A 6,386-nucleotide genomic window follows, 5' to 3' on the forward strand; every position below is an offset into this window, starting at 1 on the left:
AGCGACTGCTCGGCCCGAGGGAGATGCTCTGATTTGGCAATGCAGCTTTTGCCCCTGAGAAAAGAAGTGATTTTGCTGCACCAGACATTTCCTGTCACAAATTTACTCTTCCCTCGTCTGTAGGCTGCACACTGTAATTTGAAAACGATGCTTGACTCCTGATCCTGCAGGTTCCTGAGCGCCTGGTTTGAAGTTGCCTCAGATGAGTACACTGATTTCAATATTCTAAATGCCATTATTCAGATTCAGCTCAGCCCAGGTTTCGGTGTTTGCATTTGGATATTCCTTATCTGATGTTAACCTGGCTCCTGAAGGTTTATTGTGAGCGAGATGTCATGTCCTTAATTACGAGTCGAACGTGAATTCTTCAGGAAAAGCATGAATCCTTCAGCGCTGTGGGTGCAACGGATGAAAAAGCCATATTCATCCGTGTGGAACTGAACCCGCTGAAGGTCTGGTTTATGGCTTTTAAATCAGCACTATCCCTTCACAAGCAATTAAGTAGGCTGCATCTTCTGGATGTTGGTTTACATTAGGACCACTGGGCATTGTCAGCTGGGTGTTAGAAAGTAGAAACTGGAAAGAGGAACATGGTGAACAGTTCAAAGTCTCGACTGTAAACCCAACTGTCCTTCTCACAGAAATTCCTGTAGAGGGGGCTTGTCAGCAGGAAAACACTAAGATTTTCCCCTGCTTACATTTCCTCAAAGTTTTTTAGTAAGGTTCCTTCTAGAATGAGCCATGACGAGATTCCAGAAACCCAGTAGTTTTCCACTGGATATGAGATAGTCCCTATGGGAGCTGGGTGCCCCTTCTCAGTTCCTGGGTGTTCATTCTCAGTTCAGTTAGCTTAGCTAAACAGTTTTTGCAAATTTCTACTGTTAAGTGACATCCCCTCAAAGAAAAAAAAAATTATTCCAGTCACAGGAGTGTATATAACTAAGGGTAATTTAGCCGTAGTGGGGAGCTCCTGCTTTTTCCCACATGCTGCCTTTGTTGACACAAACCATTATCTGTTTCTCCTTTTTCCTTCTCTGCCTGCTGTTACAATTTGCTCTTTTCCAGACCTTTGGAAAAATAGCAAAGCTGGCTAAAAAAAGGGATAGCAGCTGGTGAGGGAGAGCGGGGGGATCTCTATAGCACCTGCTGCAACATAAAATTGTCAGCAAAGTAGGATTATAGTCCAAGGTAGTTTTACACTGCAGCTGGCACTAGAGTGAAAGGATCTGTATCCACAGGCAGTTACAAGAGACAAAGTTTGGAAGATTTTATTGTTGTACAGACTGAGCCCTCTGCAGGTGTTTGCTGCTGACTTTGATTCTGTCTACTTCCAGGATTTAATTTAGTGCTGGGTTTTAAATCATTGAGTTTTCATTTCATTATAAAAATATATTATTCCTTCCCCGCCCCCCAGTATTTGTTTCGCAGTTAGTGTGCCTGAAGCAAAGCATTGGGGGTTTTTTGCCAAAAGAGTGATGGGTGGGATGTGTTTCCTTTCACCTCCCAAATTAAAAAGATGTATTTAAAATCCAAACTCAGAAGCTTCAGAAGCCTCAAGCTTTAACTCTCTGTTGTTGAAACTATTGCATCTTAGCTTCCCAGTCAACCACATGAGATGAAATTAGATGGGGCTTACTTAGCAGACTAGATAGGCTAATACTGTAAAAATTTGATGGAAACTAATATTGTACTAGTAGGGCCTGGCCAGATCAGTTTGCTTCTTATAATTACATAGTGAAAAACAAAATGTTTATCTTGCCAATTCCATGCTTACTTTCCACCAGTCTGTATTTTTAGGTTGTTGTTTCCATCTGATTAAAAAATAAATATTGATGTAGCATTTCCTATGTACGTTTAACAAAAAGGGTAATAGTTGAATCTATTAAAATCTCATTATTAAAAAAATTAATCTTTTGTGTGGTTTCAACAGCCAGATTAGCTTCCATATTGAAGCAAGTTAATCTTCAGTAATCATGCCATCAGATTTCTCTGCCGTTTGCTTACATATGAGATTTCTTGCTGCTACTTGTGTGATTGACTTAATCTTGCTCTACTAGGCTGAAAAGGAAAGTAAGAAACGCATCAGCCTTCAGACTGTGCCTCGGCTGATGTCAGACAGTTCTGAAACTGAGTATCAACATTGTTCCTCTTTGCTCTTGGCAGCTTGGGCCTGATGCAGCATGCATATGTGATATATTTCCTTTGTATAGAGAAGCCTGTAAGTGCCATTATTAAATCAGCCAGAGGAGTCACTGCTCAGAGGCACAAGGCAGCCCCGAAGGGCTGAGCACTGACACTCCCATGCCTCCAGACTGCTGCCCAAGGGAACCAGGAGTGCTTTCTCTACTTCAGAAAACGAAAACAAAACAAAGGACCGTGGTGTTTACCCGTGTAGCCGACAACTTGACTCAAAACATTTTCAGCTTAAGTATGACTCTGATACACTTTACTGCTCTTAGAGCTGATTTCTGAAATATAAGTACTTCAACACAGCTTCAGAATACCACTACAGCTACAATTTAATACCTTTACAGTCAACATAAATTGTATCTATCAGGCATGTGCACATCTTACAGGCACAGCAGGCTATGCTACATTTAGACTCACCTTCCCTAAACGTGGAAGGCATTTCACTGACTGAGACATTTGTAAAGAAAAGGCTTCCAATATGCACCATCCAACAGCAAAGGTTTTCTTTGTACTCTGATTTAAATAAACGAACTTCTAGAATCTGGAAAAGTTTGGGGGAGATTAGCATAGATTCTGTAATTCTTAGTAAATGAGCCATTTTTACTGTTACCAACTTTGTATTGTTACAATAGATTTTTTAATATATATAATCATTTGTATTTATACGATATTTACTTTTAAAGTGGACAAGAATCACAGTGAATACATTCTGCAAATGTGTCAGTATCTGAGGGTTATGTCAGGGATTCAAGTATGACTCTTCTAAAGAAGAAATGGACAAATATTTTAACTTTATGTTACCTAATCTGAGTATTTATTAGAAAATACTGTTTGTTTCCACTTGGGGAATGTCTGCTGAAGAAGAGTCAAACAGAGTAAATGCTGCAGTCTGTGCTTTCAAGAAGAAGAACAAAACAACAAAAAATGAATACAAACTTTTTTTCTGTAACAGCAAGAGTTACAGAGAAAATAGTGACAGACCTGCAATATGTAGCAGGGCTGTTGTTCCTGTCAGCTACATTCAATGTTAAACAAGTGAAACTTCACTCAGTATTTTCATAATGTCAGAGCACAAAACAAGCTTGTATGTACATGACACCGTACCAGGGCCTGATCCCAAGTCCAATTAAGTTTACACTCCAGTGCTGAGAAAACTCCCTTTCAGAAGATTCCCTTTTTTTCCTGTGTTATCATATATACACCATTAATACTACAGTATGTAATTCTGGCAAGTCAACCAAAATGTTAATTTCCTTGCCTATCTAGTGCTGACTAGAGACCACTTCTGGGGACACAGTGGCTAGGAAACAGAATCTTATTTTATTTTTCCCTTGAGATGCTGCCGCGGCAGGAGGAGGGAGCACGGGGGTGTCAGCAGCTGTTTAGAAAGATAGCAAAATCTGGAGACTCCTCACATGAGCAGATGGGATAATAGTAATACTCCTCCCTGTTTTTTGGCTCCAGTAAGGCAAAAATGATGCCAGTTAGATAACTAAGTGCTGCATGGTCCATGTGTTTCTAATTGCTGCTCTATATAGTAATAACTCATGTATGACTACATTACTCTTGATAGGTCCCCTCATGCAGAACTTGAAGCCTTGCCTAAAAAATACTTTAAAAATATTAATTTTACACTGTATCTCACCAGGATTCAAACAGAGCTATCTATATTGCCTGCATGCAAATGAAATGAAAAAAAAAAAAATTATGCGATCTTTAAAAAATTACTGTTTAAGGTACAACAGAAACTCCATTGTTCATTTCTGCTGAATGTTTCACACTGAACATTTTCTTAGAAAGCTTTATTTAGTGTTCTGTGGGATCTCTTCCTCCAAGAGAAGCCAAAATAGAATGAATAAACGTATTCGGGATGCAGCCGCACTGTATGTGCATGTCTATGACAGGCTACAAGATCGATGAGAGCAGGGGGAGAAGAAGAGAATGTAGCCCGGAGTAGCAGCGCAGGAAAGACAGAAGCAGAAAGAACCGTGGCAGGAACTGCAGTGCTCCTCGGTGTTCATTATTGAAACCACCACTCTTCAGTTTGCCTTGCTTAAGCAGATCCTAAACCATGCAGGGATGCGTGTTTATAGGAATGCACACATGGGGGTGGGTGGTTGATTTTGGCTGAGACATCCAGGGAATAGTCTACCCCCACTACTGAGGTACTCATAGGGGAAATGTAGTGATATGACTGTTAGTCGTAGTTAAAGTCACTTCTCACAGTGACTGCAAAACTCCAAAGGAGAAAGAACCTGCAGACGGGAAAGGTGAAGCAGCAACTGATAATTATATGGCTCCACACGAAGATCTGATTAAGCTCGCTTTAAAAATGACTTGCAAAACTAGAAACATTGCATTTCTGCAGAAGAGGCTATAAACCAGATTACAATTACAGAATCTCCTTGCTAAGAATACAATTGTTAGCACAGATGCCTTATGCTTATACAGAAGTACTAGTTTTTGGGAAATACTTTTTGCCAAGAAATTACAGAGGCATTAACCCTACTAGTACCTGAGAGTGTTTTGCTGTAGCTGGTGTCAGAACAACTCTGATTCACTTTGTAAGGGTATAGTTAGAGAATACATCAATTGTTGCCAACTTCTGTGAATTTGCCATTAGTTTTATAAAACTGTGGGTTATTTCCAAAGACTAATTATATGAGTTCCTTTGATTAATCATAACTCTAAGTTTCAGTTAAAAGATTCTTGACCCCTTAGAGGTAGGGAAAAAAATTGTTGAAAGCGTGAGTCAGTGCAAAATTAAATGTCTTAAAGAAGACTAAACACTTGTTCTAAACCTAAACTAATATCTGACAGGTAATACCAAGCATAGTGAGTTTCCTGGTTTCTCTGCATTAAGGTGAGCGCTTATGTAGTTGATGTACTCCACGTCTCTGGGCAAGTTTAGCACAGAATTTCAGAAAACTGGATTTTAACAGCCTGTTTGTCTCTCACGTATGCTGCTCTCTCGCCAGTCAGAGCTCCTTTCCTCAAGAGAATGAACACCTGGAAAAGCCATGGGAGAAATATCTAACTATATCTGACACCATGAACCACCTGCTCACCAGGCTGGCTCCTCCATACTGCCTGAGCATAAGAACAACTGTGCTAGCTCACAGAAAAAAACCACAAGAAAACCCAGACACCATGACCTATGTGCAGTGGTGATGGGATGGATCAAGAAGAGTGACTACTCTGATGCACAGTATTAAGATTTCTTCACTCCCACCAGAAACTTAGCTCCAGACTCCCTAACAATAGAGTTATGATAGAGCGCTTTTTGAGATCTTCAGTGAAAATACTGAAATCTTGGAATATGGACAGTCTGTCTGCTCCTGCAGTAGTTACTGTGGATGACAGTGCGAATATAATAAACATGCAGCAGGTTTCAGGTGCAGACATGCCCTTACATTTAGTTTTATACCAGTAGCCTCTTTTATGTGGCTGGGAAGATAACGAGTGTCAGTGTTTGTTCTAAGGGTGTTTGTTACAGGCATTGGAAATACCAGTTTTCACACTACACATTTGAGGACATAGAGGCATATGAAAGCTTTATGAATTTCTAAAATAAATTAGCAAGGCAGTAATTATGATTTTAAAGCTTGGCATCTAGGTTGTAGAGTTATTCTTTAAAAGTCTTATTTGTAAAGAAGTCTTATAAAAACTGCACAATGTTTCAGAGTTAGAAACTGTGACTACCTCAACATGTCAAAGGATTTCTAATATAGAGTATTGGCATAAGGAAGATACTGTAAACTGCAAGACAATTTCAATGCAATTTAAGACTAGTCTTCCTCCTAAGCATTTTGCATTTTTCTATAAGAAGAAGACCCAACACAAAAACTTGATATTCACTGAAAATAAAATTGGATAGTAAGTTCTTTCTTCCCCAGAGCCCAATTCTACTTCAGTTGAAGCCAATGTATTCAACAGCAGCAGGATCTGGCTCGACCAATGGGATAACGAAGAGGATGCATTTGTACATCACAATCTTATCCTAGAAATGTTTTATTAGTGTTTGTGGAAATGTTTTAGGATTTGCTTTATTAGTGTTTGTGTGATCAGTGTCTTCATACAGTCTCGATTTAATTACTACTAAAAGCTGCAATAACATTATAATTAAAATATGGAAAAAAGATCACCATCTATGTTTGTTTCACGTACAAGGCCAGAAAAATGTAGGTCTGATGAGT

Source organism: Mycteria americana, chromosome Z, assembly GCF_035582795.1.
Source record: "Mycteria americana isolate JAX WOST 10 ecotype Jacksonville Zoo and Gardens chromosome Z, USCA_MyAme_1.0, whole genome shotgun sequence".
NCBI classification, from domain to species: domain Eukaryota; kingdom Metazoa; phylum Chordata; class Aves; order Ciconiiformes; family Ciconiidae; genus Mycteria; species Mycteria americana.